The 24,256-nt window shown below is 43.2% G+C and overlaps 1 long non-coding RNA gene across 1 annotated transcript; it reads left to right on the plus strand.

Annotated features, from left to right (window-relative positions):
• The first annotated feature begins 49 nt into the window (after positions 1–49).
• LOC121027659 (uncharacterized) lies at positions 50–2,094 on the plus strand. Its single transcript, XR_005788849.1, has 2 exons — positions 50–786; positions 1,725–2,094. It is a non-coding gene; the product is annotated as an uncharacterized LOC121027659 (long non-coding RNA).
• Positions 2,095–24,256: the final 22,162 nt, after the last annotated feature.

The following is a 24,256-nucleotide window of genomic DNA, read 5'->3' on the forward strand; positions in this document are numbered from 1 at the left end:
GGGCCCGGCCCCTAAAAACAAGCCGCCTCACCCCTTGTGGCCGCCGGTGGCCTTTGCTTTGCGCCTCCGCGTGCCCTCGAGCCCCCGGCGGGCCGAGGCGGCCCTCGGGGAATCCGGCCCCCGGTCAGTGCTCCCCTCGCGTCCGGCCCGCGAGGCTTCTCGGCCGGCCTGGGCCACCCCGCCGCCCCGCGAGCGGCTGCCTTCTCGTCCTGCACGCGCCGCCTGGGCCCGCCCGGGGAGGAGGGCCCCGTGGGGCCGGGGCGGGCGAGGAGGGAGGACGGAGATGCGCTCCGGGCCCGGAGCGTGGTGGAGCGAGGGAGTGACAGGCCCGGTGGACGCCCTGGGGGAAGAGGCCAGTCTGCTGCCCACACCCTGAGCCCACTGAAGCTGGAAGACCGCCAGGCCTGGAGCGCTCTGAACAATTTAGCTCCTCGGTGCATGAGAAGCCCAACGGAGTAATGGGTGCTGATGAGTTTCGCACCCGGAGTCTGAAGAAAATGAGTCATTGAAGGCATTCAGGGACTTTGCTGTGTAGCGAGAGACTAGTTCTCACTAATGTTAATGGCTGAGATTTCAGCCCTTGGGAAGAAGCAAGGACCAAGTTCCTGGTTGCGATTGGCGAGGGCAGAGAGGTCTTTAAAGAAGAGCAAGGTTTCCTGTCGGTGGGCACAGGAGAGGAAGAGGAGAAGAGAAATTCACATCTCTTCCGAAGTCTGTCGCGGGAAGGACTGGAGCAAGATGGGTACCTAGACCCCTCAACTTAATGTTCCACGTTGCTGGCTTAGGGTTTGCCACGCTCTAGTTGTTACACTGGGAGAATATTCAGCCTGCAATTTGTATCTCTGTTGCTTGATTTTGGCCTGGGGACAACAGTTTTATCCCCTTTGAGCCTAAACTCTTTCTTGAGATTGTTCTGTTTCTAGACATTTTAGCAACTCCAACTTAGAGTCGACCCTAGGCTTTAGAATGCATTTTCTACTGTATCATTCGACTCATTTACAAAAGGGAACTGTTTGGACTACTCCCTCACCCATCATACCTTAGCTAATAATTCTACCGCCAGTAACTGCGATTTGTGGTCACTACTTACCACCGCTTGCAACCCAGGCTCTCTAGGGCAGAGACGAAGTCTTACCCAGTTCATATCCCTAGCAACTACCAAAGTGCCTGATAAATAGTAGGAACTCAGTATGTTTGTTGAACTCCTCAATAAGCAATTCTTTGCATTTCTGTCTGCTCTGGGGTATCAACATTTCTCCTTTCTGAACCCAGGTCCACTGGGATTCCTGGGATGAAGAGTGATGGGAAACAGCTCACGAGGTATACATTACTTGGTTATTTTCACCGAGTAATAGAGAATCTACCGAGCTGTAGATTCCACCTCTGCCTCTTCTGGGTACAACAAGCGTTTATGTTCTTTACTGGCCTTTTATCTTTGACTTCACCTCTAGGTCAGTACTAGGCACTGCAGATGGTGACATGTGTTGTAAGATGGTAAAAGGAGACAACTAGGTAAAACAGTCTCACAAAACTAGAACACTGTTTTTGAGCTGGTGATTAGGGTAGCGGTATAATCAATCATTCATATATTTAAAGCTAAGAATAAGACAGCCGGCTTGCTGCAAGTTTGGCTCGTAGAAAGGCAAGGACCCTATTTTTAAAGACCAAATGTTTCATGCACTTCTGTGTCTGACCTAGAAAGTGATTTATTTCTCCATTTGCAGGAATCAGTACTGGAATTAATATTAATCAATGGCAAGGGAGACCAGAACAGAGGATGGTCCTGTGATGGATGGTCACAAGCTTCTCCCTGCTGTGAAGTATCTTTCCTTCAGAAACGACTCTTTCCATTCCTTTCATGTATTTGCCTTCTCTGGAAGACTCATCATGAGCTTCTTAGGACAGCCTTTACTTTGTATTTGAGGCCCAGAGAAGTCAGGCAATTTGTTCAAGCCCGCACAGCTAGTTAGGGGCAGAGCCGAGCCTAAAATCTTGGGCCATTTCCAAATCCAGTGTTCGCCCTACTGTATCACACTGTGAAACTCTTGAGTTGATCACTGTGAGTGCTTAATAAATATTAGATTTCTAACAGCAGCCTATTTGCTTCTGATTGCTGACTAGTTCACTTCAATTCATATTTATTTGAACCGAAAACCACTGCCTTCTGACAGCTGGTCTATTGTTTATAGGAAATGAGTTGGTGGGCGAATTCCAGCCCTGTTGGACAGCAGAACCCATCACAACAAATCAATGTCAAACATAGCACTTCAGGAGGAATACGTGCCACTTATTTAGTACCCCCAGTGGAGTAGCTCAAAGTGATTTGAAAATGTCTCATTAATCCACATGACACCCCTGCGGGATAATAATAATATTATTCTAATGTTTAAGCATAGAAATGTGGCAAAGCCAACAGCGTCTCTGAGCATGTGCAGATTTTCCTCATATTTCAAGTCCTCAATAGTAGACCCTAAATAAAACCATCAGGTTTGCAAGCAGCAAGGGTGAATCTTGGTTTGGGCTTTCTGTGTTGCTCTGGACATAGCTTGAGTTTCTTACTGGTCACAACAGTACTAGGAGTAGCTTGCCGACAGTCTGCCAGATGGTTAGCGGCTTCTGGAATTAGTCCAGAAGTGCTGGAGAGTGGGGCAAGGCAGGTCTAGAAGTTACCACTAATTACAATGATAGATAAATGAATGAAAAAGAAACCCCGCCTGCTATGTGCAAGACATCGGAGTATGGAGTTTGAATGAGGAGCTTGCCCTCAAAAGACTTACATGGAGTTGGAAAGACAGGATACAAGTTTGTGAAATCTTTACAACAGCATTGTGCCAGAAATGTCACAAGCTGCCCTGTGACTATTTGGTCCCTTCTAGCCAAGCTGCTACTGGCTGTTTCTCATTCATACTAAACTGGTTCCTACCTCAAGGGACTTTGTACTTGTTCTTCCCTCTGCCAGAAACACTCTGCAGGTTTTCGCATGGCTTTTCTCCATTACTTTTGGTCTCCATGTAAAATATCTTGGGGCGCCTGCGTGGCTCAGTCTCTTAAGTGTCCGACTTCAGCTCAGGTCATGTTCTTGCGGTTTTTGGGTTCGGGCCGCGCGTCGGGCTCTGTGCGGACAGCTCAGAGCCTGGAGCCTGCTTCGGATTCTGTGTTTCCCTCTCTCTCTGCCCCTCCCTGCTTGTGCACTCTCTCTCTCTCTTTCTCAAAAATAAATAAAATTTAAATAAATAAAAAATAAAAGAAAATGTCTCTTCATCAGGGATAATTTCCCAGACCACAACCGGCTGATTTCAAAGAGTTCCCTTTCCTTCCCCCCCTTGGTAACTTTCTAATCTCTTACCTGCTTTAATTTTCCTTACTCTATTTATTTCTTTGAATTTATATTTTCCATTTATTTGGTCACTTGCTTATTGACGATCTCCTGCACTAAAACATAAACTCCCCAATGGCAGGGTATTGACTTTTTTACTTGTATGTCACCAAAATCTAGACTAATACCTGACACACAAGAGGCGCTTAATCAGTATGTGTTGAATGGTGGAAAGAAAGGTGCAGAGCGAACGCACGAGGCGTAGTAAGGTCCAGCGAGTGAATTAGTTTGCTGGTATAGAGGGGTTATTTTGGAGAATTATCTGTCCAGTTCTGGTTCTTTCTCCCAGAACCAACTAGGCTATGCAGATATGCATCAATTTGTTTTTTAAGTGTCACTTCCTCTTTCTCTACCCTCCTGGATGGGTCTGTCCTGAACTCTGGAATTTTATTCTAAACTGCCTACTTAGATATTCTTCCTGATGAGACCCCAAACTTAATATTTATAGCACTGAACTCATTATCTTTCTCTCCAACGTTGTTCCTCTTCCTGTTTTTCATACTTCATGCTAGAATACAAAGTCATCCCTCAATCTCTCCTCTGCCCCCCACGTCCAGTTGGTCACTAAGTGCTTTCTCTTCTCCATCCAAGTCCCTCTCAAGTTCTGTCCTCACCTCTTCATTCTCACTGCCACTGTCCCAGTTCAGGCTCTCCATTTCATAACAAGCTCCCTGCTTCCAGTCTCTCTTCTATGTATTTCATACCGGGAAGTAGCTGAGTTATTTCTGTAAAACATAGATTTGGTCACATCGCTCTCTAGTGCTGCCATGATGGCTGAACCCTGGCGCTGAACTACTGGTCCTTGGACATGCCAGCCACCCCCTTGCACACAGCCATGCATCTGCTCATGCTCTAGCTCACTGGACACCCTTCCCACCTCATACCCACTGGCGAACTCAGTCTTCAAGGCCCAGCTTAGATGTCAACTCTTCTGACACCCCCACCCTCCCGGGCAGCCATGTTTACCACTTCAAAGAAACTCAGCAAAAGTGATTATAAAGGAATTCATGATTTTCCTTCTCATCAGAAGTACTATCGCATTTTGTTCAGAGTTCCATAAGAGGGCTTTACTGTACTATATTTAGTGTGTATGTGATGATCTGTGTCCCTATGAGAGTGTGAACTCCTATTAATAGCTAACATATTGAGCAGTGAACACACAGTAATAAGCCAGGACTCTGCTAAGCACTTTATATGCAGTAATCTCCAACAGCCCTGTGGGTAGGCAATATGACTGCTGTACTATTCTACACCTGGACAAATAGTGTAGGGTGGGAAAAGTCACTTCTGCAAGATCATACAGAATTAGGACACGGCAGAACCAGGATTCGAACGAAGTCCACATCCCTAGACCACCTTTGCGAGGGTTAGAGGGCTTGTCTCATTCATCTGTGTATTTCCAGTCTCCGATATTGTGCAGGTATATGATAAATGATTTTTGAATAATATAATTTAAGAAAAACAATCACGAAGCATAAATGCTTATTCACTAAAATCGGATGGATAGACCGTGACGAAGGTGTTAGTCCTGTACCTCAACACCAAGGCTATAAAATGCGCTTTCTTGAATTTGTACCATTTTTTTTTTCAACGTTTATTTATTTTTGGGACAGAGAGAGACAGAGCATGAACGGGGGAGGGGCAGAGAGAGAGGGAGACACAGAATCGGAAACAGGCTCCAGGCTCTGAGCCATCAGCCCAGAGCCCGACGCGGGGCTCGAACTCACGGACCGCGAGATCGTGACCTGAGCTGAAGTCGGACGCTTAACCGACTGCGCCACCCAGGCGCCCCAAATTTGTACCATTTTTAAGAAGAAAGATGCTAGACACAGGGAAGAGGTTATTCTAGAATAGATGCAGATACAGGTTCTGCCTGGGGTTAAGATGGCTCTCAGAATGAACCAGCAGTCTAGTCTGTGTCCTCACATGGCAGGGTGATTTTCAGAAAATAACTTCTATTCAGAGAAGACTGGAATTCTGTCAGAAAGTATGGCAGCCGAAGAGATACAAGTATTATGTTAGGCCAAGCATTTAAATAAGTCCCGTGTTTCTTCTTAAGCTTCCGGGTAGGAGAGAGTACAGACACTGAAATACCTGCGTGGCTTTTGCTGGTTCTGGTTAATGTATTGAAAAATCAGGCAGTCACACTCCTAATCATAGATGAGCTGTGCAATTAATGAGACAAGCAGTAGAGCCCTCTGTATGTACCAATTATTTGTTGGCAGATGGGAATCTTAACATTTGTAGAGACAATTGAATGGTTTTAGATCACTGCCAAACGTATTAACTTTCTTCTAGCAAGAGGTCCATTACACGTAATACTTTCACCGTGGTTTTTCTCAAAGTGGACGTGATGAAGAATGCTTATTTATTTATTTTTTAACGTTTTTTTAAATTTATTTTTGAGACAGGGAGAGACAGAGCATGAACAGGGGAGGGTCAGAGAGAGGGAGGCACAGAATCTGAAACAGGCTCCAGGCTCTGAGCTGTCAGCACAGAGCCCGACGCGGGGCTCGAATTCACGGACCGCGAGATCATGACCTGAGCCGAAGCCGGCCGCCCAACCGACTGAGCCACCCAGGAGCCCTGAAGAATGTTTAAAAATATCTGGAAAACTCCTTGTGTTTCTTCACATTCCTTGTGTGAAATACTTGTTGTGAGGATACGGGTGAACCACAATAAAATTAATTTGGAGAGATAAAAGGGGTGGTTTTAGTCACATGACTGAGTTGATATTAATGTGAACTGTTGACCATAAATTGACATGCAACTGTAAAACTTCAGCAGACATTTACAGGAATCTACTGAAATAGATCGAGGTTTTGAGCAAGGTTTTTTTTTTGTTTTGTTTTGTTTTTTTTTTTTTTTGTATTGCCAATCTGGTGCAAACCAAAGCATATTTTATTAATCTACAGACAAAATGTTACAGTGTGATTACTTTGTCATTGGTTTTGCAGTAATGTTGACAGAGCAACTCAACATGTCTGTCGAATGGTATTACCATTTTATTGACTTTTCATGACAATGGTGATGATATTAATGAAAGCATATAAAGGCCCACGATGAACCAAATAATACTGAGTACTGTAATGACAAAAGAATATGAATGCAATTCTTTGGGGACTTCATCATACCTAAGAAAATGCAATGGATATATTACTTGGTTATAAAACGAATGCAAATAAAACTAAAACATGTTGTGATGTGTCAGACTTTGCCGACCGAAACATAGCTGTAAGTATTGAAAATATTTATAGTCTCCACTCAGGATAACTCAGTTATTGTCCCAACTGGACAATGTGACTTCTATATATTTCTTATTTTGGATCCAATTACAACTTTTCAAAGAGTTAAAAGTGCCCTACAAAGAACTCTTATCGTAACCATTTGAAAATAAGTTGCCAAAATTATTTGCCAATAATTTTCAAAACTAAATTGCCTATCACCCTTGAATACTTTAGTGTGTTTTGTGTGTATTCTTGTAGTAACCACAACGACGCCACTCTAGTTGGGAAACTAACATTTTGCATTGCTGCCACCCAATCCTCAGGTCCCATTCAAGCTTACCACTAGGGCAATTCAGTTCTTGAACCAATTCTAAGCAAACTTGTCAGAATATATTAGGAAATCTCACCCTTACCCTTACTCATGGTGGTGGGTCTAGAATCTACCTTGTTGTCCTAAGCCCAAGGTGACTGGGATGCCCTTCCCACCCCCATCCCCCCATTGCCTACACACCTTCAGCCTAGTTCTGGACCCTTGCTTTATTTTGCATGACAATAGGATCAAGCCTCTACCTTAACTTGCTACTGTTCTCTCCACTTTGTTCTTTAAGACTGAAGCCCTACCCTGAAACCCAACTGGCTTGTTTTTTTTTTTTTTGTTTTTTTTTAATTTTTTTTTTTCAACGTTCTTTTTTTTTTATTTTTGGGACAGAGAGAGACAGAGCATGAACGGGCGAGGGGCAGAGAGAGAGGGAGACACAGAATCGGAAACAGGCTCCAGGCTCTGAGCCATCAGCCCAGAGCCCGACGCGGGGCTCGAACCCACGGACCGCGAGATCGTGACCTGGCTGAAGTCGGACGCTTAACCGACTGCGCCACCCAGGCGCCCCCCAACTGGCTTGTTTAAGATTCTCTCTGTCCTTTTAGCCTTTAGTAGGCTCCCCAAAGTCTGAAACCTGCCAGAGGCTGGAATTCTTATTTATGCCATATGGGTTTCTTGGAACTTCATAGCTTCTCTGACTACCAGGATTGCCATCACCAGTCCTGTAGCCCTGCATCTTCCCTGCATCTTTGGACCCCATGAATAATGAGGCTTCCCCAGCTTGTACCCAGATTTCATTCTTTCCCCTAGAACTTTACTATTTTACAAGTTGACCCCCCTCCTTTGGGACTTGTCCTAAAGCTGAATTTATTCCCCCAGCTTCAAATCCCATCATTCCTGGCTTCCCTTTATATCCTTACCAGTCTACTGAGGTCCTAGAATGCCTCATGACTGAGCTACATACATTGGTATGCACAGCTAGAAATGCTAAAACAATTTCAACGGAAGCACACTGTTTATATAGTCACTGAAATGAACAGATGTATAATCACATATACTATATATCAGTTTATTTACAGTTCATGTAAATGTAGATTGGGGATATATAATATAATGTAAATTAAGGTAAGATAATAGATATAGATAGATAAAATGTCCTCATTTCCCACCCCCATCACACTCCATTTGAATTTAGGAATCCACATGTAGGATACCAATCTCAACATGCATGTGAACAGAACTTCCTCCCAAATGCTGTTGCCAAAGATTAGCTTTCAGAAAAAGCCTACTATTTGAGTGTGTTTATCCATTATGTTGTTCAGAACAAGCTAATGTTAAGATGTGCTGTAGGATAGCAGAAAGCGTTTTAGCCTGGGATTCAAACTATCTGGAGTTGAAGTGCCCTTGGGGCGCCTGGGTGGCTCAGTCAGTTAAGCGTCCAACTTCAGCTTAGATCATGATCTCATGATCTCAGGTCATGTCATGGGCTGACAGCTCAGAGTCTGGAGCCTGCTTTAGATTCTGTGTCTCCTTCTCTCTATGCCCTGCCCCCACTCTCTCTCTCTGTCTCTGTCTCTCAAAAATAAATAAAAACATTAAAAAAAAATAAAGTGCCCTTGACAAAACCACTTGACCTCTGTCTCAGTTTCTCACCCATACAATAAAGAAAATAATATCTGAGTCACATGCTAGGAGAGTTAAGTGAGATTATATATGCGGAAAGTACTCAATTACTGGTCTTGCCTGGAGTAGGTTCTCCGTTGTTTGTTCACTCATACTTTCCACACAACACAAATGCACAAGAGGGGGGAGTGGGTGAGACGCACTAAAATGTTCATACTTCTGATTGCAAAAGGCCACATGTGATGCAAGTCTTTTATCTGTTGTATCTCAAAATAGGACAGGCTTCTCACTTCTGGCTTTAATTAAATGTGGCCCAATAGCATCCACACTTAGCAGGGCTTACAAAACTAGTCAGAGAACAAAGGGCATCCTTCAGAATCAGAACTCTGGTATTCCCTGGTTATTAGTACTAGCGCATCTGTTTCTTCAAAACTCAGTGCATGGCACTTAGTAGTCACTCAAAAAAATATGTGTTGAAGTAAACATTAAAAAAAAAAAGACTATCTGGACTAATACATTCATTTTACAGATAGAATGATAATATCTGTATCTCAAGGTATAAGGAACTTCCATTCAAAGTCCAGCATTTAGTGACAGAGTCAGAATAGAATTTAATGTTACTAATTTCCAGCCAAGTTCAAAGAACTTTCATCCATACTTTTCATCTTTTTCAATGTACGCATTCACTCAGCGCATCCCTCCTTTCCTTTCCGCGATATCTATACGTGCCACACATGGGCATCAAAGATGAACGGGATGTGTGTGCTGCTTTTATGTGCCTGTGACATCCTGCCTCACCTGACCTCTTTGGACTCACCCTCAGTCCTGCCTATACCGATAGCACCTGCTGGACCCCCCCCCTTTTTTTTTTTTTTGCATTAGCCGACTTCTCTGCCTAGATCTTGGGTTCCCTTCCTTTTCTTTCAGCCTTTTCACTCCTACAAAGTTTCTGCAGTTTCCTGACTTATCAGTTCACCCAGGAAGCAGGATTTCTTACCCAGAACTCCTCTACTTTGGACCCCTCCCTAAATCCTCAGGCAGTGAGAGGCCAAGTGGAGCTTGAGAGCCTGCCCTTTTGGTGACACATCACCTGCTGGGGAGAACATGCCGACCTCTGCCTTTTTTTTTTTTTTTTCACGTTTATTTATTTTTGAGACAGAGAGAGACAGAGCATGACTGGGAGAGGGGCAGAGAGAGAAGGAGACACAGAATCGGAAGCAGGCTCCAGGCTCTGAGCTGTCAGCACAGAGCCCAACGCGGGGCTCGAACTCACGGACCGCGAGATCGTGACCTGAGCCGAAGTCGGATGCTTAACCGACTGAGCCACCCAGGCGCCCTCCGACCTCTGCCTTTAACCACCACATCGAAGAGTCTACACTTGGCAAAATCAATGCTATGTGATTCTTAAACGCATTCCAATTGGGGCAGCCACCTCAACAATGCCAGTTTAATGGGACCTGAAGTAGGTCACAAACCCTAATTCTGGTACGCCGTGGTGAGCCCTAATGTATCTATCTGCGTGTGCACCAATGGCCGTCTGTCCCACTTCCTGTCCTGTCCTCCCACCATGCCCTACCGGCATCTACCACGATTCTCCTTGAGAGACCAGCTCTGCTACCTGGGTCACCAACTGCTGCCTGAATCCTGCTGAGGGCCACCCTCCTAAAACCATGGCCTCATTGCCCAGCCAATGTCAAGCTGCCTGGATTTCCGCTGCTACATCAATCCCAGTGAGAATATGACTGGACATAGTTCTTCAAGCCATGGATGTAGCTGGTCCCTCTTTCTCTGCAACCACGTTGAGGACATGCCCTTTTAGGCCAGACCCTAGCAGGATGACAGGCTTCAGAGATGGGCACAGGGAACATTGCTTTCTTGCAACAAGGAGAATAAAACAGCAAAATCTGAAAAGAGAGATTTAATTCCCGAGTATCAGTATCTGAGAGAGGTAGGAAGTGAATGTACTGTGGCAATACATATTATTAATGGATATAAGTGCCCAGAAAACACTGGCTCATAGCTTTGGGAGATAATGCACTGCTCAGTACTCCTGACACCCTACTGTAAGGTTGATTTCTAAACAAATGGGCTGAAACTCAATTATCCATAATTCTGAAGCACAAGAGCTCTGGGCCCACCTCAGCATGAAGAATAAATTCAAAGGTGCCAACTAAAAAGAATATTCCAGATGCTCACAATTCAAATATGTAATCTGAGAGTGTTTTAAGTGCATCTCAGTACTCTAGGGCTTCGTGAATGGTCTGGCTACATTATCAACCCCAGATATTGAGAAACTGAACAGCTCTTACTTTTTATAATGCTACGTGCCTGAGTCAGAGGAAAAGCTGAGGCGGATTAGAATACTGGAATATTCCTTTTTTGGGTCAGTTGTTACTTTTAATACAGTTGTTACTGTATCCAGATAGGCTTTGGAGGTTAAAAAAAACTTAAATGATATGCCATGTAAAATATATTGTAAATGGGGTCTTTTGAGTTTATTTTCCTAAGATAACAGGCATGGGAATGGAAAATTGATGGCCAGGCCAAGAAACGTGGTACATTCAGTGTGCCAGGTTTTCTGACTTCACCTGATGAATGATTTCTGGGTTCAGTAAAGCAACATGTTTAGGAAACTCCAAAATAGATTGTTTTTGTAACCTCTCCATCTGGATCATAGAAGCAGTGGCCATGCCTTCTTTATCATTACCTTCCTCAGTGTCCAGTACAGTGCTTTCTACATAGTAGAGCCCCACAGATATTCATAGAATGTTTAATGAATTACTCGTTTCCTATATTGACCAAAGGAACACACTGATACATTTTAATATAATGTTTTCCTGCCTAAATGCAGTCTTGGCATGGTCTGCAACCACTTATATAATTTCCTCCCATGTTAACATACTTATTTTTTGATGTTTATTTATTTTTGAGAGAGACAGAGAGAGACAGAGACAGAGACAGACAGACAGAGTGCGAGTTGGGGAGGGGCAGAGAGAGGGAGACACGGAATCTGAAGCAGGTTCCAGGCTCTGAGCTGTCAGCACAGAGCCTGACGTGGGGCTCGAACTCACGAACCATGAGATCATGACCTGAGCCGAAGTCAGACGCTTAACCAACTGAGCCAGGTGCCTCCCATGTTAACATACTTATAATTTGCATCATGTTCCAGCTCTAGGTAACTCTGGGACAGAGGGTGATGTGCCAGGTTAATGCTTCTTTTATACCCAAATAGAACCCTCAGGAGAATAAGGTAATGGATTTCAAGCCATGCATTTCAATATGACGATAATATAAAGGCAGACTGATATCTATTTGTAATAATTTTCCCTACATCTTTATCCCCACCCACCCTTCCCCAAGACCTCATACATAGCAGCTTTGGTAAGATATTACCAATTTAGATGCCCTTATCCACAGTATGGAATTTGCATAAATGCAGTACAATCCATAACACTCCTGTACAATACAGGGTAGGGAAAAGCAGGACCCTTCTGCTCTGGGGCTAGCATATAAAGCGTTTCAGTTGCTAAGACAGATTAATTCTTTAAAGTCAGAAAACAGCCTTCAACCCCCATCAGCCCACTTTCTGCCAAATAACCAGAGAGATAAACGCATCATCCTTCGAGGACAGAAGACATGTTGGAAATCAGGTAACTTAATTTCAAATATGAAATATATCTAATTGATTTGCAATACTGTCCCTGGTGTGCTGCCCACTGAGGATGCAATATTTGAAGGTTTCTGGACCTGTGACATCAGCTAAAAAAAAAAAACAACCCCATCAGCTGCCACTCTTTCTTAGGGGACAAGAAGACAGAGAAAGCATGAAGGATAATGACGCATGACCACTAACTCCCGTGGGCTGCTGCATTTTATCAACCAGAGACTAGCAGCACACAAACATACGATGGGGCCAATTTTGTCCTCAGCTACAACATCAACTAGTGTATGTGAAATTTCTGAGCTCTTAATGGAAACCCTTATATACAGTTAAGAACTAAACTGAGATTAGGATGTGAGCTGGTCAAAGAAGCTGTCTCTGGCAGGAGATAAACGTGTCTGTTAGCCTATCCTTATCTGGCTTATGAAATAATATTACCAAGTAGTGATTTCTTTTCTTTTTGTGGTCTGACTTCAGTCATTTTTCTCCCTAGAAACTGCATTAAGCTGAAGGAATGGAACTTCAATTAACATTATAATAATCCTCGGTGCTGATAGTGCTTTCTAAGCTCATCGCCATTAAATTTCGGCATGATGTTTTAAAAGATGCTCAAGAGATTAAAAAATCCTGATTAAATATTTCCAGTTCTTACCAATATAAATCTGTACAGCTTAAATGTATTAACATAACTGCCAAGAATAGCAACATCCACAATAAATATGTTGGATCATTGTAAATTGCTATATTTATCTGATTTATTCTCCTAAATGTTGCCTCTGGCTCTGAAAACAAGACTGTTGGAGAGCTCTGCCTGATATAAAGGCTGTCAGAAATAATTTTGGCTAGCAACATGAGGACCAATTTATATGTCAATTATGCATCTGCCAAGTATTTAGCATAACAAATAAATATAAAATAGAATGTGAGAAGAGGTATATTGTTACAGAAGTAAAAAAACCAAGATCATACTTAAATTAATGGTTGATTAAAATGTGATATTTGTCACGTCTCCTGAAAATTGAATAATCAGCAAGAGGTACTGATACGTTTTAGTATTTACAGGTTTTATTTCATTTAAAAGTTGCGATGATGGCTTATGTGGACGCTTGCTTTCAGAGAAAGGTTTAAGTTCTATTCTACAAATGGGGAAACTGACCTGAACATTAGAGCTACCCTTGGAGGGAGTTGGTTTCATCAAAATCCTCAACTAGCTGTTTAAAATGTAAAAGATTAGGAAAAAAAAAATTAAAAAAAAAATAACTAGCTTTCCTCATTTTGGGGCGCCTGGGTGGCGCAGTCGGTTGAGCGTCCGACTTCAGCCAGGTCACGATCTCGCGGTCCGTGAGTTCGAGCCCCGCATCAGGCTCTGGGCTGATGCCTCAGAGCCTGGAGCCTGTTTCCGATTCTGTGTCTCCCTCTCTCTCTGCCCCTCCCCCGTTCATGCTCTGTCTCTCTCTGTCCCAAAAATAAATAAACGTTGAAAAAAAAATTAAAAAAAAAATGTAAAAGATTAGGAAGAATATGCTTGAAAGCATCAAAGCACCTCACACAATACAGGCTTACATCTGTCTGTGTATCTACAGTGGATATATATATATGTAATATCTATACATGCCTATATATATTATATCCAAATATATATGTGTGTGTATATATAAAAATATATACTTTTCTAAGAATATTATTACTAATAATATATTAATCCTGTTTTCTGGAGCTCTTAAATCATTTTTATACATGGTTCCTGTTGGCCTAGTATAATTATAGTATTCTATTTTTGGCACAAACCTTCCCTAAAAATATAATGAGTGTCTGATCTTCCGAACTGACCCAAAGCTGTGCAGAGCCTCAGTCTCTTGACATTGAGTAGGACACGGCAAGCCACCTCAGTTGTAAAGACAACGGGCTTCTCTTTCATGTTTCTAAGTTTCCATGGTTGTTCCAGCATCTCTGCCAGAGCGCCACACTTGTTTTTCTGCATATATGTTTGTGACATTTCTACTCTGGAAATAATCAACTCCATTGTATTATTTTTATGCAAAGTCACAGAGTATGGACGGATAGGCAAATTTGCATGTATTCCAGTACATTTCCTTACGGCTAGTCCTAAATATTCTCAGGTCCTCTTTATACTACAGCACAATTAAATCATCCTCAAGTACGCACTGGGGATTATATGCTAGGGCATTATTTTGACATCATCATCTCAAACTACACATTGTGTTTGTTGTTTTTGTGTGTGTGTGTTTTTAAAAAATCTGTCTTTAATTTTTTTATTTATTTTTGAAGGAGAGAGAGAGACAGAGCATGAGCAGGGGAGGAACAGAGAGGGAGGGAGACACAGAATCCAAAGCAGGCTCCAAGCTCTGAGCTGTGAGCACACAGCCTGAAGCGGGGCTCGAACCCATGAACTGTGAGATCATGACCTGAGCCGAAGTCAGATGCCCAACTAACTGAGCCACCCAGGCACCCGTGTGTGTGTGTGTGTGTGTGTGTGTGTGTGTGTGTGTGTGTTTGTAAGCCCAAATTCACTAGGCAATTTGAAAAGCATCTTCTTTGGGGGTGTGTGGGTGGCTCAGTTAAGCCATCCAACTTCACCTCAGGTCATGATCTCACAGTTCGTGGGTTTGAGCCCCACATCGGGCTCTGTGCTGACAGCTCAGAGCCTAGAGTCTGCTTTGGATTCTGTTTCTCCCTCTCTCTTTGCCCCTCCCCTGCTCGCACTCTATCTCCCTCTCTCAAAAATAAACATCAAAAAACACATTAAAAAAGAAGAAAAGCATCTTCTTTTATAATATCTTTTTTAAAAATGCTAAAAACTATAAGCAAAAGTATCTAAAACCTTCATTGGTGATGGCCGTAACATATTCTAATTTTACTCTTGACATAAATTGCTTAAAACAAAAAATGGACAGAATTTTGTACTCTCAACTTTGCCTAATGTGGTGGAATAAGATATTATATGCTTCTTTTAGTTAATGCTTATGCTCCTGCTGTTGGTTGGTTGACAGATGATTTCGCTAGGGTCCCCTCCAATTCCAAGCTTTGATGGTCTGAAACCGACTCAGTGTATGCGCAGGTAAAAGTCTGGAGGAGCTCTGGCCTACTAGGAAATGCTCGGCACTCTAAGTCCAGAGACAAGGGTTTGGATCTTAGGTCCCGGGATTCCTAAATCTCTCTGAGCCTTTAATTTCCTCCTCTGTATAAGAGGATGATAACAACCAGTTTATAAGGTGATTTTGAGGATTAAGTGAAATAAGGCCTTTAAAGTACCTCGCCCAATGCCTCTTATATATCTAATCTGACATGCTGTGAAAGTGTTTGCCCATTTTTTCGAGAGGTAAAATCACCTCTCGCTCCAGAGGATGAAATGGCCACTGGATACAGATAGCTGTGTATCAACAGTTGGCCCTGGGTCACTTTAATTCAATATGAGTCAATGACTATTAAGTGCCCACACAGTACTTTGTCTATTACCCAGACATTTCTCCTGTTTTCGATTAACTTCTGTGGCAGCATCTTTGACTCCCGATTCCCTGGATTTGCTGAGCTGGACAACTTCATCCCACCTGGGTTGAAGAGCTGCCTAACCAGCAGGAAGTGACTGGGAAAACTTTTCCTCCCATCTGAGGTCACTCCCAATAGAAGGAGGCCGGCTGCTGAGAAGTATGCCATCAGAGGAACAAGAAAAGAGCCTTGACACTCAGGGCCTGTCTGGAGAGAGGAGATTCACACTGAGCACGGAAGTAAGATCGGAGCACGCCGGAGGGCGGTTCTCTACAAAGTGTCCATTTCAGCTAGTTGTTTCTGTCTTGCTCAAGGATGATGTGCTCCACATAGTCCATAGCTGGGAAATAAAAGCAGTGTTTGCCCTGCCTTTCTTTTCCCTTGTAATCAAGGCTTGGTGGCCTCCTAAACATGTGACAAAGAGGAGAAGGAAAGTGAAGGAGAAATCAAAGCGGTCTTGGGAGGAGGGCTGAAGGGGGCTGGGATATGTGGCAAATTCCAGTTTCACACCAGGTTGACTCATTGCCAAGGAACCCACTGTTGACGAGTGTGAGATACTGTTGAGGGTTCTCAATGGCAACTGTTGCCGGTTTAGCAAAAGAGCAATGTTTCTGAAGCCAGATTTGGAGAGCAGATTTTGTGAAAAATCTAGGATTCTGCTGCCTCCTGGGACTTGGTTCTAATTTTAGTTTTGGGCCGTCCTCAATGCTCCCACCTCTCACGCATTCATTCTATTTGGGGGCTTATTGTGGAGGAAGCCAGCTAATGCTATGGCCAGAAAGAGAAAAAAAATAAGTCCAAATATGTATTTTTTTCTTTTTGAGACAGAAAAACAAACTCCAAATTATCTGGGTTTTATAAGTATGTTTACAGCTGTCCTTAGTCACCAACAGAGCTCATCAATCTGCTCGTCTCTGCCTACTCTGTCACTGACATCTTTTTTTTTTTTTTCTCACTTGTAAAAGTAAATCTCTCTGCAGCTCAGTGCTGGTTCCCCACCTTTCTCCCTCCTCGGACTCTGCTCTAATCCCCTGCCTTCCCAGGCTTCCTGGGGCTAATGTAAGGACAAAGGAGGGAACCAGGAGTCTAACAAGAGGCAGTTTCTGATATCCACGGATGTGGATCAGTGGGAGGGCTGGCAGTGGGGGACTGGCAGCAAGGGGCAGCACCACTATGCTCCCTGCAGGTGTGGCTCCTCCTCTGAGCTTAGCATGCATCCTTGTGAGCTTGTTCTGGACCTTCCAGGGGGCCCATCCCTTATTTTCAAAACCTCCTCTGCTGCTAGGGCTCCCAGGATCCTTAGGAGTGAGGTCTAAGGCAAGAATGAGCCTGATACTCCTGATGGTAGGTCAGCTCTAGTCCCGATCTGGTCTTGGGGACAAGCTGGTTGTGCAGGACAGTAGATTCATCCACCCAACCCAAGTGGGGGGCTCTCACTCCTTCAGCATAGGGTATGTACTGGGTCCAGTGGAACGTGTGAAGTGTCCCTAGCTCCATCTTAAGGCAAAGGAAGATCTTGTGAGGCCCCACACACAGTCTAATGATGGCCGGTGGAATTGTCTGAGATGGTATTTTCCAGACCATTTGATTGCTCTGTGAGAGTGTCAAAGCAGATTAAAGGTAGCCCTGCTCTGTGGCTCTACAGTAACATACACGGCTTCTCTCTGCTAGCTATATTGCTGCCCCAAACCTCCTTTTCTCTCTGAAGTCTTCATCCTTTCAAGGATCGAGGGACCCCTTTCCTGACCAGGGCATAATCCAGGGATTTATTCTGGATCTCTCTCTGTAGTTATCTCTGGAGCCACGAGCATCTTGGCTCGGAGTTGAAGTTATGGCTGGGCACTGGGCCTTGACTGGGCCTTCCCCATGCTCAGCAGTGTGCAGCTGGCTTTGGCCAGGCTTGGAGGTTCTCCAACCAAGTACCACCCTCACAGATGGTACCATGGCTTCAGCCATTAGAGAAGCAGTCAGGAACTGCAGGAACAGCAGTGTCCAGCATCCACAGACCGGGGGAGGGGGCAAAACCAGGAGAAGGAAAAGGTTCTTGAGAGGTGGGATGTTCTTCTTTTCCAACAGGAGGTTCCATCATTTAGGCCATATTTTCCCCAGTCTTACTGTACATCATGCAGCTGCTTTAGAGGACCCACATCTGATTCTGACCCGTTTGGGAAAATGCCCTCTAGAATCATTTACCGCTGCATTCCCCTTCTGTTGCTTCTTTTAACAGCTGGGCCTAGAGCTGTCATGAAGATCATAGCTTTGACTGAAACAATATTACTACTTATAACAGTTACGAGCGGCTTAAAGGGTAGGAACCTTTTGGTCAGTGTTTTGCAAAACAATGTTGTAAGGAAATTTTTTGGCAAATATTTGGCATGTAAGTTGTTGTCTCCATTTTAGAGATAGGGAAACTGAGCCTTAGGAGTCATGGAAACGTGAGGACAGAATGAGCTCATGTGTGAAAAGCGCTCAGACCACGGTAAGAACTCGATATATATTATTGCTATTAGTTTTGGCTTTGTGTATAGTCATTTGAGGATGACCTAGAGGGAAACAAAGGTTCTCATGTGGGGAGCGCCAGCTGGTTTCCCAGACATCACTTGAAAGATAAGGACACTGGCTGGGCCATCATGGCCTCCACCCGTGGTTCTCAACCTTTGGCTTACATCAGAGTCAGCTGTGCACAGAGCTTTAAGAAATAGAGATTCCTAGGACCTCTCCTAGACCTCCCAAATCAAAAGCTCCAAAGATGGGCCTTAGAAGCTCATATTTTTTTAAAAACCACTTAATTAGATGATACTGTTGGGCAGTAACTTTGGGAACCACAGTCTGGGGGGGCTAACCTCCATTTTGGGTCTGAGATAAAAAAATACAATATAGCTGATTACCTTTGCCCTTTTCTAGCGATAGTCCAAACCAAATGCCCATAGTTAGCAAGGGTTTTAAAGAAACAGTCTTATGCTCGGCTTGTTACCAGGAAATTTTCATGATCTTTCTGGAGGACCTTTTAGCGCCAAGTGTCAATGGCTACAAGTATGCTTCTTGGCCCACTACCACTGGCTGATGCTGAAAAATTGGAAGCAAACTTCATGTCCAATAGAGGTAGATAAACTCACTATTTTATACGCGCACATATAATGAAATGATATATAGTTGTGTGTTAGAACAGTTTAAATACGTGCAAGATATTCATAATATACTAAGTGAAAGGCATCTATATAAACATATATACAAATTCTTGTGTATGTGAGAGAAGATACACTAAGATGTTAACAGAATTTTCTCTGGATGATTGATTTACAAATGATTTTCTTTTCTTTTTTACTTATCTATATGTTTTTATTCTACAATTACTACATTTTACTGTCTACATATTTAAAACAATTTTATCATAAAAATATATATTGATTTTCTTATAAGAAGGATCAAATAAACATTATTATAAAAGTCACAACCCAGGTGAATCTCTCTGAGGTTGTATCTGGGACATTACAAGTTGTCTTTAAATACAGACTTGGGAAGGTGGGTTAAGCATCTGACTTTGCCTCAGATGTTTCATGGTTAGAGCCCCACGTCTGGCTCTGGGCTGATAGCTCGGAGCCTGGAGCCTGCTTCGGATTCTGTGTCTCCCTCTCTCTCTCTGCCCCTCCCCTGCTCGTGCTCTGTCTCTCTCTCAAAAATAAACATTAAAAAAAATACAGATTTGGGAGTTGTGTTACTTCTATAAATGGTGACTGTCATCCATTACTGCTTGATCTTCGCTAACGCCATTCACAGGAGATAATCCTAATTTCAGTTTTGGTGTTCACAGCTGTCAACTCCTGGTGTTGTGTACACAATTTAGCCCTGTGATGAGAACATTCATCCAGTAAACATTTATTGAGGACTTTCTCTGTGCCAGACTGTGAGGATATTGGCTTGAATAATATATAGTTACTGCCTAAAGAGTCAGGTGGGGAGAGAAAAAAGTGTGACACAACTTACAAGTGACTTAATAGAGGTGGGACTGTGAGAACTCAGAGGAGGAATCATCTCATTTTGACCAGGCAAGTTAGGGAAGGCAACTTTTCATACAGAAGGCAACTTTTCAGGTTGGTCTTCAAGAATGAGTGAACATTCAAGGGAAGGGAAATTTCCAGGCCCAGCAAGCAGGTCACACAGAGATACAGGGTTGAGAAAAGGCACAGTAGAGAATATTGAGAAGTCTGATATGGCTAGGGCTTGGAGTATCAGAAGGAAAGGAAGGGAAATAGAGCTGGAGTGTCAAATCAATACTTGATGGTAAAGAGTGTCATGGGCCATGGTGCAGAATTCTAATTTGATTTTTTTGGGCAATGAAAATTGACAGGGATTTGTAAACAGGAAAGTAGACATGATATTTTTAGGGACAAAACTCTTGGGACTACCTGGAAGATGGCGTAGCTTTGGAGAGAGGCTGGCAGTAGGAGATCATTGAGAAGCTATTGCCCATTGAAGATGAGGGATGGTAAGGTCTGGTCTAAGTCAGTGGCCGTGGGAATGGAGGGGAAAGGCTTGATTTGAGAGGCCTCTAGTCAATAGAGAGAAAATTCCCCCATTCTCCCATTGTATCTTTTTCATGCATTCTAGAGATGTAAATCTCCCCCACTGAACATGATCCTGCCAACCCAAACTTGACTTGGTGCATAAGCACCTGTGTTTGACAAAGCCAAGTGGATCCAAATCCAGTTTGCACTGAGTGTTTCCCAAAAAATGAGTAACTGCTGCAGTTACAAAACAAAGCCACCCCCAACTCACATGTGTTTCTGTGATTCCTTAAGATGCTGGAGGAAGATGGAAACAGTTGCCAGTGTTGGTTTTTTAAGAAAATGTCAGACCCAAAATATTCAACCGTGTTCTCCCTCTGACTCAATGTGCCTGTGGTTTTCAGTGAGGCACCTTTAGAAATGATACACTTCTTTCAGTTGAGAACTTGTTTACTCATGAAAAGCATATAACCTTCGGATCCAGACAGACCTGGATCTGTAATAATTGTGTGGCTTTGGATAAGTTACTTAATTTCTTACTTGACTCATTTGTGAAGTGGCAATAGTTACATCTACTTTTCCAGGCTGTTGTGAGCATTACAGATACTGTACCTAAAGCACCTTGCACATTCTTGGTCCACAGAAAAAATTCAGGAAATTCCTTTTATTTAAGTCCAGGATACTTTTTCATAAGCCCTTTCTAGAAAAACTGTATCTGAAGGGTTATGTTAATTTCTGTTTAAGGTTGGTGAAAGAAGATAATCGTGAGCTCGAATGCTTTTATTATTATTTCCTAATGTTCACTTATTTAGAGAGAGACAAAGAGCGCGTGAGTGTGCACGAGTGGGGAATGGACAGAAAGAGAGGGACCGCGCAGGTTCCACACCTGTCAGTGCAGAGCCCAGTGTGGGACTCAATCTCATAAACTGTAAGAACATGACCTGAGCTGAAATCAAAAGCCAGAGACTGAACTGACTGAGCCAGTCAGGCGCCCCTAGAATTAATTCTTTTAGAGAAAGTTGGTAAGAATGGTGAAGAGAACAGCTTTATGTATGCTTTTTCATTCTGAAGTTGAGAGCTATGTAAACTCATCCTATTTTCCTTTTTTTTTTCTTGGCTACTAGGAAACTCAGAGCCATATCTGATATTCAAATCCAGCAAATGTGTTAACCCTTCAGATTAGTGTACTTGCTTCCTCTTTTTGTCTGCACCCTAAATGTTTTTGGGAAAGAGGTAGTGCATAAATACATTGAGGAAATGAAATAAAATGTGACATAAAGACTTATAGAAGAAATTGAGTGGATTTAACAAGGAAAATAGAAGTCTAACAGGGGAGTCAATAATTGTCTTCAAGTACTGGAAAAACTGTCATGTGGACAAGAAAATAGACTTAATTGCATTGTCCTAAACATCAGACACCTAAACAATAGAAGGAAGAGGCAGGAGAATTATTTAAGTGAAATAAAGAAGGCTATTTTGTTATAACTGCACTAATTGAATGGAATTTCTATCGGGAAGATGAGACCTCCCTCACGGCAAGCACAAAAATCACCATATATATTCATGACCTCGGCCTCTAAAAATTTGTCTAACCCCAAATCCTGTGATTATATTTCCAAGCAGCTGCTTTAGAGTGTCGCAGACTATGAGTCTGGAGTTCTCTCTGGTCCAGCAAGACAGCGGACGCAGAATTGAATATGAGAGAGGCTAATGTCTGGGAGGAGACAAGAGCCCTGAACAGGGGTTTCGTCTCCATATTTATTGAGCTCACAAGATATTACCCATGTGGTGAACATGAAGAAAACAAGATCTTACACACAAGGCGAACATGAAGAAAACAATCAGACAGTAATCATGAACTTGTGTGTGTAAGAAGCAAAGAGTCTGGGGGGGCAAGTGGAGTTTGTGATCAAAGTACAATAGTATATTGGCGTCAGAAGAAAGTAATTTCCGGCAGGTGATATAACAAGTTACTCATGATCCCCTTACAAAGCTTGCTAGCTAACCTCGGGTGTTTTTGCCATGTGGTAGTGGCTTTCCACCCTAAGCTCTCTTCTAACCCATTTATGTAAGTATAAGGAATTCTTGAACCTATTCCCCCATGTTAGAGAATTTTGTAAAGATCATCATCTATTGGTGGCCTAGGAAACTCTCCACCAGGACTATTCTCAACCTATTGGTCAGCTTTTTGGCAACCATCACAGAAAATTAATGTAAAGTCTAACATGACTTAGGGGAGGGGACCAAAAAGGGTAGCCCCTTTTGGTTACGTGGCAAATATCTGTTGTGTCCCACCATAGTTAGGCACTCTGCAGAAGTTGTGGGGTTCACCAAGAAAGAAGACTGCCTTGCAGCCTCATCACATAGCACTGGAGACTCCCACACAGGGTGAGGACACCTCGCATTAAATAAAGGCCATTTGAATTGAGTGGTTCCTGCACTCAAGAGATGACAAGGTTACTTAGGTAATGATAGTACATAATCTTAAAATATAATGCATAATACTCAAAATGACTTATTATTTTGAAGCAATTTCAACTCTGGAGATGTCATTTCATCTTCTTTTAATGGGGTTCAATGCACTGGAGCTGGATGAGAAAGCTGGGTCATAGAAAGGCTTTCTGTATTAGTTGCTAATGTCGGCTGTAACAGACCGACTGCAATATATCAGTTACATAACACAATAAAAGTTTATTTTTCATGTCATAGTTAGATGCGACTCAGTGGTCTTCCTCCATCTTGTAGTTACGCTGTCTGGAACACGAGGCCGCCAAGGTCACAGCAGAGAGGAACTGAGTTTGCACACTGGCTCGTAAACTACCTTAGCCTGAAAGCCACATAGGCCACTTCTATTCATATTTCATTGGCAAATGCTAGTCACATGATCCTAACCCAATTGCAAGGGGGGCTGGGGAAGGTAGAGGATCCCATAGTCTATGGCGAGCACTACTCTGATATGGGGGACTAAGGTTACTGGCTAGTTTATGGCTGAACTAGAACTGGCAATCAGATCTTCTGATTTCCAATCTTTCATTCTCTGTGTTGAGCCCCGCTTTCTGATCTACCTGTTCAAATGGTATATGGCGTTTAGGGATCAGCCTAGGGTATTTTGGGGACTGGAGACTTTGAAGCCAAATCTTTGAGCACAGAGCCTGGCGGCCATGCTGTGGCATCTTATGGAGTTTTCAATGTGTCTCACTGTAGACTGACTGGATAAAAATGACCAAACCAAAGGTAGGGGATGTGCGAGCCATCATGAACCCGGAACCACAGGGACCCGCTGTGGAGGAAGGTGATGAGTGGGAGGTAGGGAAAGATAGTAAACCTAGGAAACTCCCTGCCTTGAAGCATGCCCAGCATCAACCAGACTGCAGGCTAATAATTTGGCTATTCTTGAAACCTATATTTGTTAAATATTTCCTCATCATTTATTTAAAGGAGAGGATTAATGCCCCATGGAGAAAGGCAGAGAAAGAAGGTGCCTGATGGCAGACAGCACATATCCTCAATTGTCCTGGACAATTTAGCTTTGGCCCCAAAGTCTCATCCTTCTTGCAGAACAAAAGCCCTGGAGCTAAATGGACTGCCCCTTGAAAAGCAGTTAGCAAATGAGCATGACTCTTGCAATTCAGTCCCTCTACTCCAAGGGCCTTTACAGAAGTGTTAAAATTCCAGGAATATAATGTTCTCCATCTTACTACCTTCCTACGGATGTTTCATGTCCGTTATTGTTTGGTGTGGTAAGTACCCTCTCCCTGTAGACCAGCTCAGGTGACTTCTGGGAATGGGCACCCATTGCCTTTTACCTATGGGGCACCTATGTCCAATCCCTCCAACCTAGTGTATATCATCTACAGCGAGGGTCAGCTTTGACACTGGCCTGTTTTCTCTTGACCTTCTAAAGTCTGCACACTTGAGAGGGCACAACTACCATTTCTGCAATGTTTCCAGACACTCTTTTCTCAACCAGAGTCATCCTTAGACACCCAGGAAATGAAATATAGGAATCTGCAATGATAAGGCTCAGGGTGGGAAATG

Source organism: Herpailurus yagouaroundi, unplaced genomic scaffold (assembly GCF_014898765.1).
Source record: "Herpailurus yagouaroundi ecotype Mexico unplaced genomic scaffold, PumYag 77, whole genome shotgun sequence".
Taxonomy (NCBI): Eukaryota; Metazoa; Chordata; class Mammalia; order Carnivora; family Felidae; genus Herpailurus; species Herpailurus yagouaroundi.